Source organism: Megalobrama amblycephala, linkage group LG17 (assembly GCF_018812025.1).
Source record: "Megalobrama amblycephala isolate DHTTF-2021 linkage group LG17, ASM1881202v1, whole genome shotgun sequence".
In the NCBI taxonomy this organism is placed as follows: domain Eukaryota; kingdom Metazoa; phylum Chordata; class Actinopteri; order Cypriniformes; family Xenocyprididae; genus Megalobrama; species Megalobrama amblycephala.
Window position 1 is genome coordinate 27,679,686 of NC_063060.1, and position 15,540 is coordinate 27,695,225.

Here is a 15,540-nt window from a genome sequence, read left to right on the forward strand (position 1 = left end):
CAGGACATATAAAACTCTTAACACAGCTTAATGGACTCGTACAGTGATATAAAAGACCAAACTCGCACCTCATTTGTGATGTAGGTTATACTATATAGGCTCCAAGAAAGCAGATACTGGCATAAAGTTCGTTTTTGATGCTGAACGTTTGATATTCGCAAATTTAGGGACCGACTCTAAAGTTACGAAATCGGTATTCACGTTTCTAATTTTAATAGTGTTTAAAGAGAATAACTTACAGTCACAAAACCAACTGTAAAGTGTTCATCTAAGTCTCAAGTTGAACAGTGATGCGTCCTACTCTCTCTCTCTCTCTCTCTCTCACACACACACACACACGTGAACTCACACTGTTGGTTTTGTGACTGTAAGTCATTCTCTTTAAAGGTGCCCTTGAGTGATTTGAAAAAACATTTTAAATTGTTCCCTGATATCTACATAGAGGGTATGTGGCTTTTTTATGGCCGAAAATTGTCCAGATATGGTTTTACAGCTCCATTTATAACCCCACAAATAGCCCCTAGAATGAAAAGGTCTGTTTTTGCCTTATTTGGAAGGCTCATGAATAGTAATATGGTGCTCCGCTCTGATTGGCTGTTTCACTGTTCGGCTCCTTCCAGTAGCTCACACTGATAGCGAACAAATCTGTACTGTACGGCGTGAACGATGGAGAGTTTTGGTATTCAACCTTATATGTTTGAGCCTGTTTCTGACGAAGATGCAGATGTAGAGGAACAACCAATTTTGTTGCGATTGGCCATAGACGTTTCTGAGTGGTAAGTTAGTCTTTATTTTCAGTATGCACCTGCAAAACGTAACTGTTACGTCAATGGAACTAGCATATAGCGTTAACTTTACACTATAACTCATAACGTCAGTATTTGCAACTTTGTTTTTAGCATTGTAAAAAAAAAAAATTGTAATAATGTGTCGCTGTATGGTTTTACAATGATAGCTTCTTCACTTTGCAATAACAACTCTAAACAACGAACGAAAATTTGTTTCTAATATATTGACATTACCGATATGATTTTAAATTTGATTTATTTAGCCAACCAAAGTAAAGCATAGAAGACATTCCAAAAAAGCAGTGTCATGTTTACTACTCAGCTGCCGTAGTGTGATTACGATTTAGCTATTAGTAACAAAAACTTACATCGTCTATAAATATCTTTTTCCACAGGTGTACGCATACAAGTCATACAAGTTCTCAAAAATAAAAATATTTGAAAAAAAGTGACTAAATGTCTTGTCAAATGACTATCGTTTCAGTTTGAACGGTGTAGAAAGTTAGCTAGAAGGATCGAGTATCTGTAGCTATCTGTAAGCAAATAAACTAACATAGTTAGCTTCGGTGTAATGTGTTGTTGGTTAAATATAGGTCAAATTATAATTATATCCGACAAAAGAGAATTGGCATATGTATCTACGGTTATGTTATAGATTTATATAACAAAGACAGTAATAAATTTTAACCTCACCGTTAATAGTAGTTACGTAAACTTTGCTATTTGTTACTGTACTAGCATCTTGCATTAGATCTAGACAACACTGCATGGTCGTTAATGTTGTTAGCTCACTAAGAAACTTTACATTTAATCAGAAATAGTTTCTACAGCCAAGATGTGGATAAAAGCACTACTTACTGCTTGCGGGAATATAGTTGGAATTACCCCTTTCTTCAGTGTCAAACGCTGAGCGAAGCCTGCTTGATATTGTCCCAGGTTAGAAAAGCTGTCCGTGGTGAAATGGGCAGAGCAAACTAACAACTTTGAGTTAAATTGTTCCGGTATCCGGTTATAGATAAACATCAGCCATGCCTTTTGACAGTTTTTTTCTGGAGGAAGACTATGAAAAGTTTTCACATCCCCTTCACAGCCTGGAACATAACATTTATTTCCATGATCTGCCATTTTCGCTGTTATCCTCGCTTGGCTTGTTTCTTCACTCTGCTTGCAGAACTTCCGATGATTCCGCTGGGCGGTTCCGCCTGGCCTGGATCATGAGCATATGCAAATATTGGGGGCGGAGTCCCCGACTGTTACGTAACAGTCGGTGTTATGTTGAGATTCGCCTGTTCTCCGGATGTATTTTAAACAAATGAGGTTTATATAAGAAGGAGGAAACAATGGGGTTTGAAACTCAGTGCATGTCTTTTCCATGTACTGAACTCTTGTTATTCAACTATGCTAAGGAAAATTCAATTTTTGATTCGAGGGCACCTTTAAACATAAATGAAGCTTTTGTGTCTTTACCAGCTTTTCTGCATGCATACTGGCCCTGATAATCATCACACATTCACTTACCGCTTGCTCCATTTCTGCAAATCCGTTTTTATGAATGAATGAATGACTAACTAGCGTTGCTTTGGTCTTGGTAAACAGCCGCCAGCGGCACCTACTGGTGAAGTCGACTAACAGCAGATGAAGATCATGCATCGGCACTCTACTGCTTTTCCGGCAGTTCCCCGGATATGAAATGTTGAATTTTCTCTGTGGAAGCGAATTTGTAAAGCGAAATAAAATGGACTGAAAATTGCTAGTCGAATTTTATAGGTTGTATTTTTAAACAGAATGAATATTTTGGAAGTGAAATCTGAAAGGTGAATATAAATTATTGAATTTTTAATAATGAAAATCTGCGTGAAATATTTGTAATTGAAATATTCACAGCTTAAATATACGGCCATGTTGAATTTCAGCCCATAAAAATGCAAGCCTTAAAAATACAATGCAACTAAATGCAAGCACAGCTAATGTAATGCAGTTTTTTTTTTCAATTAGAGCAATTCAACAAGCTTTTTATTTCAAAAACATTTGGCATTAATTTACTTCCATACCCTTATTTGAATAGTTGTAGAAGAGAGAGAGATGGTCTTATAAGTTGTAGTTTACATGCCAAAGGAAAAAACAAAACAAAAAACCAATCAACACTAACCTCCACCATTCTCCTTTAATAGAGTTAAGATATTGTACTGCTGAAATTTAGTTTCTACTTTAAAAATGTTACCAATGTAGCCTACTGTCCAGGGGCATTTCCAGAAACAGCTCAATATAAAAAGACAGACACTAATGACATGATACAATACAGCTGGGTGTAATGACATTGGATAATGAGTCTGGTGAGTGTGTATGGGAATTGTAGTCCATGTAACAGGTGGAAATGAGAGTCCGGGATGGAGTGCCCTCTAGTGGCTGATAGGGCACTCTCACTGGTGATCATGACATTACCCCCAGCGTAATCATGACATGGTTCCAGCGGTTCTGGAGTCCTGGCTGAATGCCAGGGTGGCGCTGGAGGAACTGACCAGGCGGGCACTGGCAGGTCTGGATTCCTGGCTGAGTGCCAGGGCGGTGCTGGAGGAACAGACCAGGCGGGTCTCAACGGTTCAGGTAGCCTGGGCAGAGGCGGCAAGGCAGAAGGCTTGGACGGTGGCGGCAGGGCAGAAAGCCTGGGAGATGGCGGCAGGACAGATGGCCTGGGCAGCGGGGGCAGGGCAGAAGGCCTGGGCGGTGGCAGCAGGGCCGACCAAGGGTGCTCCGTGGCCATATCGGGAAGAGCGGGCAGCTCCGGGACGGCAGCGGGCTCGGGCTGCTTTCGGTGGGGCCGGCAGGGCAAGACGCTTTGAGAACCCACGAACAACCTCTAGAGTGGTCTCCAGGCCTTGTAGGACGGAGGAAGCCCTTTTCCTCCTTCTCCGCTTATGAGGGTGAGGCGGTGGCTCACCCAAAATGGGCTCGCTGGCCGGAGCGGGCTCGCTGGCCGGAGCCTTCCTCCTCCTCTTCCTCTTCTTCCGTGTGGGAAGCGAAGATTCAGCGCCCACCTCCTCAGTGACCTCAGGAACGGATTCACGAGCTGGAGCGGACTCTGGCTGAGCATGTGTTGCCCAATGACTTCTGTGGGAGAGATAGCTGACAAAGCCCCAAAAATCCAGGGTCTGGAGCCCCTCCAACTCACACTGAAGAAGAGGGTCATCAAGGCATCCATTGAATATCCCTTTTTGTGCCTCATCATTGTAGCGCAGCCCTCTTGCCATTGTCCAGAAAAACTGGGCAAAACATCCTACCTCTCTCCCCTCCTGACACAGCGCCACCACTGCCCGAAATAGCGCCATCCGCTCTCCAACGGAGGCTGGGGGACGAATCCGAACGCTCATGCTGCTGGATCTAGTAGTTATGGTGGTTCGTTCTGTCACGGTAAACACGAAGACAAAAGGTAGATCCAAGTGCAGCAGAGATTTATTAAAGGTCCCGTTTTTCATGTTTTTTTGAAGCTTTGATTGTGTTTATAGTGTGCAATATAACGTGTTCATGTTTCGCGTGTAAAAAAAAACACAGTATTTTTCACATAATTTACTTATCTGTATACTGCTGTTTCCACTGTCATAAAAACAGGCTGATGACTTCCTTGTTCTATGAAGTCCCTCCTTCAGAAATATGTAACGAGTTCTGATTGTGGCAGCGGTTCCTGTGTTGTGATTCGACAGCTCTGAGCGCACCGTGCCCGGAAAGGTCACGCCTCTTACCATAACGTGGAGATGCACACACTCAGTGGTATTGTAAACATGTCTTTAATCTTACCCTATCAATTTGAGCCGGAATCAGACCCGGTGATTGGACTGCGGGATGAAAATAACAGCGTTTCAACGACATGGCGACAAACACACTCAAACGAAACTCTTGTGTATTCCTGTGGGTGGAGGTTAGTCAAAAAACTTTTTAGTGACGTCATTAAAGAAGGAAGTAGAGGGATGTAGTCCAAACTGGCCGTTCGATGTAGGCGACTTCTGTTAAATAAAATATCTCGCTTGGCATTGAACTTTGAGCTTTAAAATTTTACAGATTTTATTTATACTCTAACAACAACATTACACACTAACTAAAGTTTGAAACATGGGATCACGAAGAACGGGACCTTTAAAGGGTAATCCAAAAACGTAACCCACAGAGATGACATTAAACAACAAACCACAACCAAAGACAGAAACAGCTCAATATAAATAGCCAGACACTAATGACATGATACAATACAGCTGGGTGTAATGACATTGGATAATGAGTCCGGTGAGTGTGTATGGGAATTGTAGTCCATGTAACAGGTGGAAATGAGAGTCCGGGATGGAGTGCCCTCTAGTGACTGATAGGGCACTCTCACTGGTGATCATAACAGAGCAAGGCTGCGTTCCACTCCAGTTTTAGACACGCACTCGCGAACTTCCCTAAACACTTCCCCTCGGAGGAATCCCTGCCGCCATTTTGAAGTGCGTTTCACTTCGTGAAGTGGACGAGGGAAGTTTCCATGGACAGACCCTCACTCCCTCGATTTTAACCGAGGGAGCGAGTCTACTTCACATGTACACTTCAGGCAGCTCCATGCCCCACAATGTAACACGATTATGACGTCACCGCATATCGCGTTTAATTTACCACAAACAATTCTATGATATATTAATTATTTTTTTAGACATTTAAAACACACATATATGCATATAGAATGCTGTATTAAACAAATTTGTAAGGGGAAAAAATAAATAATAAATCAGCTCCATTGCGGATTCCAAGTGATCAAGGGCTTAGGACGTTCCAGTTCAACTCATTGCAAAGGTTCCGCCAGAAGTGGGCACTCGTGCAACGTAAGCTGACGTACATCCGAGTCAACGAGACCGAGGGAAGTTAGCGAGGGAAGGGCATTTAAAAACCGAACTGGAACGCAGCCCAAGTCTCATGATGTACACTTCAGGCATATCCATAGACCACAATGCACCATGACTGTGACATCACAGCAGATTGCACTTAATTTACCCCCACCACACACAACTCTAGTGTATGATATTGGCATTATTTTTTACATTTAAACACATTTAATACTTGTATACCTTAACTGACTGTTTTTTGGGTTTTTTTGTAGTTTATTGTATTATCATTTTTGTTTGTGTATTTTTTCATATTTTATATTATTAATAAATATACATATATTCTAACATACAGGCCTATAGAATGGTGCATAAAACAAATTCATAACTAAAAAAACTGTAATAAATCAGCTCCATAGACGATAATAGAAGATCAAAGGCTTAGAGCATTCCATTTAAACACATTTCAAGGGTTCAGCCAGTAGTGGGCACTCATGCAACATAAGCAATGACGTACACCCGAGTCAACGAGACTGAGGGAAGTTAGTGAGGAAATGGCATAAAAAAAATGCAACTAAAATGCAGCCTTTATTAAAAGGGACACAGGTCTGTGCAGCACCGCTTCAAGTCAAACACACTTGCCGAGTCATTGAATCAATGACTCACTTGATTTGTTAAAAACTGCAAATTCATACACCTCTAAGAGACGCACAGCAGTTCTGCTGCAACTTTGTTTGGAACTATTTTCATTGGTGAAATTTAGCAAAAACAGACAATTTTGACAATATTGTGTCTAAAATGTGACACAATTTAACTTCTTGTTTACTGTTGTAATATCAACATCACATTTGTAATCGTGCATTCTGGAAAAAGGAGCACTCTTGCTCGTGTGATATTGCGAAACTATGATATAAATATAAGACCAAAACCCATACATACCATATCTTGAATTTTAGTGGCACTTTAACTGCATTCTAATAAGCTTCATTACACAGTCAGTCATTACCCTACATCGTGTTCATAATCGTAACTAAACTCCATGCAATGACTTACAGGTCTGGGCCAGAGCGCAGTGCGTTAAAAGCGCTAAGGATTTTAATGTGTTATTTTTTTTCCATAATTAATCACACCAAATTAACCCTTTCACAAAATATTCTAGTTGAGCCCCCAACATGAGTTTTTAAACATGACACATTTCCAATTCATATTTCTTTTCTTATGTTAATTGTATTTTTGTTAATTTATCAAAAAAAGACATTATCAATATAAAACACTTAAATAATCACAAAAATTATATTATTAATTACATTAAAGTATTAAATCACTTATTAAACCAAATATTTTTTATACATTTGACATGGATAAATCCTATACATTCCCTATATGAAAATAATAATAAAGCAAAAAACAAACAAACAAACAAACAAAAAATATTAAAGAACACATAACCAACACAAAAATTCTTGCAAAATGTCTGCCCTAAGTCACTTAATAGTGACTGTCTTTATTTTATTCTGTTAAACAAAATCGGATCGTATAGGGTATACTCAATCCAATCAAAGAGCGCTTGGGTTGAATTGGTTTTCACCAACGATGACTGCAGCTGGAGAAGTAAGATGTTTAGATTCCGCTATCACGTCTGTAATAAAAGAAATCGACAGCGCATTAATTTTAAAAGACGAACAAAGAACCGCAATCAAGGCATTTGTCGATGGGAAAGATGTGTTTGCCGTCCTTCCAACGGGATTCGGCAAAAGTTTAAGTACAAGTTCAACATACGTCACTTACTGCGTTGCTCTGATTGGTTGTAGGTCTATCCAATTGAGTGCAGAGTTTTTTTTTTTTTACTGGTTCGGTTAAGACACGCCCCATAATTCAAGTGCAATGGAGCAGTATCAGACTCACATTCTGCCTAGAATATGAGTATGACGAAGTCAGGCTAAGACATTTATGTATCTCATACCAATTTTGTTTTTATGAAAATACAGCTCCAGAAAATGTGGAAATGGTTTGCCTTGTCAACCCCACACTCTATATGACTGATCTATGTAAGTAATGCTTGATCTGAGCAGGTGTGGAAAAAAATACCTTTTTTAGCAACAACCTTCCACTCAAACTCTCTCCAGAACAGAGAATGTGTAGTTTTCCATTGTGACTCGCATACTCTTTCCCACTCCTCTACCGAAAGACTTCCCTCTCCCATCTCTCCTTTATGTATTACGTGTCTACCATTTTAGCTTGTTGAATTCTTTCATTTTAATGAAATGCAAATCCTGTTTTTTTCTCTCAGAGTTCTGAAATGCTAAATTGCATTATTTTAAAATATTTATTTTATTTTCCAACAACTGAATATGCTGAATATGGTACAGTATTTGCTCATTTTGTCTGTTTTTTGTAAAATAAAAATAAAAAAAAAGAACAAAAAAAAAGCATTTGCCTTAACAAGAACACAACTGCTTCACAATTGCCTGTAAATCATTAAAATACCTACCACCCTGTCTGACTAACACAAACCACGTAGTTAAAAAATAATTATTCAATTTGTAAATCTGTATTGGAAAGTGAAGGTTGAAGGGCATTTTAAATAAGTCATGAAAAGTCATGTTTCTGCACTATTGGCGCAGTTACCAGAAAGTATACTCTAAGAAAAGTCTTTAAAAATAGGGCAAATGGCACTGTGTTAATAAGAAGCAGTTTTTCATACTGTCTTTTCAGTGTTTACCCTTGAATTATGCATTGATTTGTGTTGTGCTTTAATGATATAGGGGTTCTCAACTCTGGCCCTCAAGGTCCACTTTCCAGCAGAGTTTAGCTCGAACCTTGATCAAACTCATCTGCTTATTAATCCTGAAGACATTGATTAGCTTGTTCAAGTGTGTTTGATTAGGGTTGGAGCTAAACTCTGCAGGAAAGTGAATCCCAAGGGCCAGAGTTGAGAACCCCTGATATTTACATTTAATCATTTAGCAGATGCTTACTTACAAATGAGAACAATAGAAGCAAATCACATAAACAAGAGTGCAAAAGTATTTAAGTGCTGTGTTAAGTCCCAGTTATTTTAGCAAACTGCAAGTTTTTCTTTTTTTTTAAATAAAGAGAGAAACAGAATAGAAATAGAAAAATTGTTGGTCAAGTGTTGACAAAAAATTTGTCAACAAAAATTAAAAAAAAAAAATGTGTCTAGCATTTTTCTGAAAATGGCTGAAGACTCAGATGCTCGGATTTAGGGTACGTTTACACAACAACAAAAAGGGAAACGTTTTTTCTTTGTATGACAACGCTGTCAAATTCCTGTTCGCACAGATCAACGAAAATGACGAAAAATGCTATATTATGCATGCTAGGCCAGTAGTTGGCGATGTCACTTTGTATTGAAAGACATTTTTTTTTACAGAGCAATCACGTCATATGCGCATTAGACTAAACGTAATGCATATGCATGCTGTCACAGTTTTCACATATCCACGTTTTTGTTGCTTACACGGAGATGATAACGGTATTGTTTTCAAAAACGTTTGCGTTTTCAGGCCCCCAAAACACTGTTGTCGTGTAAATGAACAGCCAAAACGCATAAAAAGCTTTCCATTTTTAGTTGAAAATGGTGTGTAAACAGCACCGCAGTTATGCAGGTCATTCCACCAGCAGGGCACAGACAAGGAAAAGGTTAGTGAGGGTGATTTTTTGCCTATTTGGGATGGCACCACAAGGTACTGTTCACTTGCATAATGCAAGCTTCTGGAGGGTGCATAAGTTGTGAGTTTAGGTATAGTGGTGCAGAGCCAGTGGCTGTTTTGTAGGTAATCATCAGAGCCTTGAATTTGATGAGAGCGGCTATTGGCAGCCAGTGCAAACTGATGAAGAGAGGTGTGATGTGCTCTCTCTTCGGTTTGTTAAAGACCACTCTTGCTGCCGCATTCTGGATCAGTTGCAGAGGCTTGACAGTACATGCTGGAAGGCCTGCCAAGAGAGCATTACAATAGTCCAGTCTGGACAGGTGTAACTTGGACGAGGTGTTGTATAGAATGCTTTGATCGGAAGGGTTTAATCTTTCTTATATTGTATAAGGCAAATCTACAGAATGAGGCTGTTGTAGCAATATGGTCTGTGAAGCTTAAATGATCATCAATCACAATTCCAAGGTTCCTGGCTGTCCTGGAAGGAATTATTGTTGACGAACCTAGTTGAATGGAAAGGTTGTGATGAAGTGTTGGGTTGCCTGAGACCACAAGCAGTGCCATCTTTGCAAAGTTGAGTTGATAATGGTGGTCCTTTATCCAGGCAGAAATCATGGATGATGTTGCGACTTAGACACCTCACCCCTCCCTGAAGGACCTACCTAAAGGACCTACCTAAGCGGTAAGACTTGAACCACAGGAGTACAGTTCCTGAGATGCCCTTTGTCATGAGGGTTGACAGGAGGATTTAGTGGTTAACTGTGTCAAAAGCAGCAGACAGTGTGAAGAGAAGTGTTAATTATGTGTGTGAGTGCAGGTACAATGGAAAAAGAAATGGCCTGAAGGAGATGTGTGGGGAAAATATCAAGCGGACAGGTAGTAGGATGATTGGTAAGGATGAGTTTGGAGGGGGGGATGGGAGAAGGCATAGAAGATAAAAGAAGGTTTTGAAAAGTGTGTGAGAATTAAGGGAATTTGTTCATTTTTGTGGTAGTATGTTGTTTTAGCATTGGAGACATTTGCAGATAAGGAAGAGAGGAGTGAGTGATACAAACTAAGGTCTGTATCTTTTGATTCGCACCACTTCCTCTCTGTAGCCCTGACTCTAGAAAGATGCTCAAACATTGAATAGCCAGGGGGCAGAGGGGGTGGCGCAGGCTGGTCTGGATGAAAGGGAGCAGACATTTTTAAGCAAGATATTACAGTGGAGCAAAGAGTCTTAGTAGCACTGTTAGTATCCAGTGATGAGAACTGATTAAGGGGAGGAAGTGAGAATGAGACCAAAGAGGACAGGCGGGAGGGTCAGAGTGAGCATAGGCAACACTGAAAGCTAACCTGTGGCGGAGTGTGTGTTGTGTCAGTTGAGGTTAAGAGTGATGAGGAAGTGGTCTGAGGTGTGCAGTGGTGTAACCAGTGTATTATCGACGGAGAAGTAGCGTGTGTAGATGAGGTCCAGTTGGTTAACTGATTTGTGAGTAGCTGTATTAGACACTCGCTTGTGGTCAAACAAGGCAAGCAGAGTGTGGAAGTCAGCAGCCAGAGGTTCTTATGGATGTTGAAGTCTCCAAGTTCTATCAGAAGAGTACCATCCTCAGAGAAGGATGAGAGTAACACATCTAACTCCTCCATGAAGTTACCTAGTGACCTGGGGAACGATTAACAACTACAAAATGGATTTTAACGGAGTGGGTGATAGTAATTGCATGCGATTCAAATGAGCTATTGCCACACAGAGATGGTAAAGGATTAAATTTCCATTCACTGGAATTAAGCAGACCAGTGCCACCACCCATCCCAGCCAGGCAAAGTGAAATTAGTGGAGAAATTTGATCCACGTCTCAATCAGGGTCACGAGGTGGAGACCTGAATGAGTAGCGATAGATGTAATGAAGTCTGCTTTGTTAACAGCAGATTCCAAAGACCAATAGGAAAATAAAGTAATGCAGTAGAGAACATAGGTAAAATACAGATTGTTAGAATTGCACTGCCTCCAACGTGTGACACACGATTTACAAGTATTGGTAATAGTAGGAATTTGGAAGCACATAGTGAGGCAGGTCACACGAACAAACAGAATAAGAATAAGCTGTAAGAGGAAGGAAAGAAAAAAGCAACACTCAAGTGCCTTGTCATCGCTGAAGTTGCGAAGGTAGAGTCACTGCTCTTTACACTCTTTGGTATTAACACAATGAGGGCTTCACACTGGGGCTGCTGCGACCACTGCCATGGTGTACTAACCAATTACATACCCACCTAATATGTGTTATTGAATTCAGTAGGACACACCTTACTATTTAGCTAAACAAAAGGGCTATGCTAGCACACCGAAACTAAAACCATGCGAAACAAGAACAAATGCGACTTAACAGAGTAAATAAAACAGCATTTAGCAATGACAACTGCACTAAAAACAAATGAGACATGAAGAGAATACACAGCTACTGCTTACTTCTGCTACTTGACTGCTTCTCATTATGAATATGTACAGGTGCTGGTCATATAATTTGAATATCATCAAAAAGTTGATTTATTTAACTAATTCCATTCAAAAAGTGAAAATTGTATATTATATTCATTCATTACACACAGACTGATATATTTCAAATGTTTATTTCTTTTAATTTTGATGATTATAACTGAAAACTAAGGAAAATCCCAAATTCAGTATCTCAGAAAATTTGAATATTACTTAAGACCAATATAAAGAAAGGATTTTTAGAAATCTTGGCCAACTGAAAAGTATGAACATGAAAAGTATGAGCATGTACAGCACTCAATACTTAATTGGGCTCCTTTTGCCTGAATTACTGCAGCAATGCGGCGTGGCATGGAGTCGATCAGTCTGTGGCACTGCTCAGGTGTTATGAGAGCCCAGGTTGCTCTGATAGTGGCCTTCAGCTCTTCTGCATTGTTGGGTCTGGCATATCGCACCTCAGAAAACACAGTGGACCAACACCAGCAGATGACATGGCACTCCAAACCATCACTGACTGTGGAAACTTTACACTGGACCTCAAGCAACATGGATTGTGTGCCTCTCCTCTCTTCCTCCAGACTCTGGGACCCTGATTTCCAAAGGAAATGCAAAATTTACTTTCATCAGAGAACATAACTTTGGACCACTCAGCAGCAGTCCAGTCCTTTTTGTCTTTAGCCCAGGCGAGACGCTTCTGACGCTGTCCGTTGTTCAAGAGTGGCTAGACACAAGGAATGCGACAGCTGAAACCCATATCTTGCATAGGTCTGTGCGTAGTGGTTCTTGAAGCACTGACTCCAGCTGCAGTCCACTCTTTGTGAATCTCCCCCACATTTTTGAATGGGTTTTGTTTCACAATCCTCTCCAGGGTGCGGATATCCCTATTGCTTGTACACTTTTTTCTACCACATCTTTTCCTTCCCTTTGCCTCTCTATTAATGTGCTTGGACACAGAGCTCTGTGAACAGCCAGCCTCTTTTGCAATGACCTTTTGTGTCTTGCCCTCCTTGTGCAAGGTGTCAATGGTCGTCTTGTGGACAACTGTCAAGTCAGCAGTCTTCCCCATGATTGTGTAGCCTACAGAACTAGACTGAGAGACCATTTAAAGGCCTTTGCAGGTGTTTTGAGTTAATTAGCTGATTAGAGTGTGGCACCAGGTGTCTTCAATATTGAACCTTTTCACAATATTCTAATTTTCTGAGAAAACTGAATTTGGGATTTTCCTTAGTTGTCAGTTATAATCATCAAAATTAAAAGAAATAAACATTTGAAATATATCAGTCCGTGTGTAATGAATGTATATAATATACAAGTTTCACTTTTAGAATGGAATTAGTGAAATAAATGAACTTTTTGATGATATTCTAATTATATGACCAGCACCTGTATATTGTATATGAACAAAGTAAAAATCCAAAAGTCAACCTTATCAAGGAGTACATTTACTGTTGGGATTTACCCCCAAATGCTCTTTATGCTATGGCATGTGGGTGATTAAAATAAAATTAAACAATTAATGTGAAAAAAATCTTCTACAGGGTTTCTTTTAGTAATTGCCAGTTCTTTTTAGGTATTTCCTTCCAATATGAGCCATGAGAATTAGAGTAAAGCACTTAATAGTAAGACATTTCAAGTAGCAGTTTGCCCAAATCATTTCTTGAACTATTGACCAGTAAGAGGCAGTATTTGATAAGGCAAGATTGGCTCTGAGAAAACTTTTTCAAACATTAACAAACATTTCAGGAGCACATAAGGAGAAAAGTCAAATGTGACATGTATTTGAAAGAAAAAGAAATGAAAAGCAGCATTTATTCAAATGAATGATCTGAAATGGCTGATTTTATTTAAGTAACCTCAAATAACAAATGTAGGATGTTAAACTTTTTAGCTGATGAATTTTAGCTTTGAATTCATAATTCATCCCATTGAACAAATTCTTCTTTTTGTGTTACATAAGTCATGTGTACTGAGGTCATAACTAATTAACAGCCTCATTACAGCTCAGCTGTGCTCAGAAAGCAGAAGAAAATGAGAAGTGATGGGAATAGCACTCATTTTGCAGTTCTTTTCTTTACAGTTCCCCTTTTTCCCCTTCATTCTCATTAGAGATTTAGCCAACCTCATTGTCTCTTACCTGTGTTTAAGGGGTTGTTACTACCTTCAGGTTCTGGTCGATTTACTACAGGTTTGTGAATATCATCTTATCAACCAAGTACAAAAGATTTCAGCACACTGGTTTTTAAACCTTTCCCACTTATTATTAGGAATAAACCATATTCATAAATATTATCTATCTTGCCAAAGGCCTGGTTTCACAGTTAGTTAAATTAGGACATTTAGCTTTTAAAAACGTGCCATAGAAAAAAATGTGTGCATCTTATGACAAAACAATGGCATTGACATATTTTAAGATATATCAATGCAGGTTTCACTTAAGACAGCTCAAACATGCATTTTAGTCTGGGACTAGGCTTAAGCCCTGTCTGTGAAACCAGGAATAAATGTCCTAATTTAATTAAAGGTGTAATATGTAAGATTTCTGTCCGCTAGAGGCCTATTCAAAACAAAGGCGTGGCTTGATGACGCCAAGTTTGAGCGTGGAATCTTGGGACATGTGGTCTTCACCTCACAGCTGGTGCAAAAGAATAGGGATTGGAGTCGGGAAGAAATCATGTTCATTGATGCGATTTTTAACGTTACTGTAATATGAAGCAGAGCAGTGCCGAGTGTTGTGAGAGCTGAACGAGGTCGCTGGAGTGACTGCGCAACACACTCACGAGCAGCGGGACTTTTACGCTTCCGCTTTTCTGGTCATGAGTATGAGGTAACGCAGCTCTGTTTATTATATTAGATACATTTGAGAGCGTTGAAAATTATGTTATAACGTTACTCTGTGCGCTCGCTCGGCGGCTGCTGTAAGACGCTTGTTCCACACTGCAGTAAAGGCTGATTTATACTTGTGCGTCGGACCTACGCTGGAGCCTCTGCGCCATAGGCAATGCGTCTGTTTTCATTTATACTTCTACGTCGTTGTCCACGTCGACGTGCATGCAGACCACTAGGAGGCAGTGTCCGTGGTCATGTTTAGTATCAAAACAAAAGCCGAAGAAGAAGCAGCTCGTCATGTATGTTGTCAGAGAAGCGGCAAATAAGTAATGACTTTTGTTGCAGTTTGACTTCATGTGTCCTCTGAAACAGAGTGTTTTTTCATTCATATGGAAGTTGAAAGTGCTCGCTCTTCTCCGAGTGCTCCGCGCCAGTTTTTTGACCCGAGGAAGTGGTTCTAGCAGACCAGTCACAGCACTTGCGGTCCACGTAGAATTGACGTGTTGTTACATTTTTGAAGAGGTGCACGTCAGGCTACGTCATATAGGCTACGCGTGCTACGCACAGCCTACGCCGTTGCTACGGCGTACACTCGACGCAGAAGTATAAATCAGCCTTAAGATAGATCGATTTTAGAATATCATATTAAATGCTGGATGGCTTGTGTTAATAAATGGCATGCAATTCATTTTAAAACATAGTGTATGATGGAGAAAATTATGTATTACTGTTAAAATAAAAATAAAGCTGCATCTGATTGTGCTATGTTAGCTACTTCACAAAATAGTGTTTTCTTTGAGGCATGGTAAAGCATGGTACTCACAAAAAATCAAGAAAATTAGATTGAAACAATAAGACTAAACGTGTGGAGCTATATAACAATAATTAGTTTTTCTGTCTATAAATATATCAAAACAGTTGTTCCCTTGTCT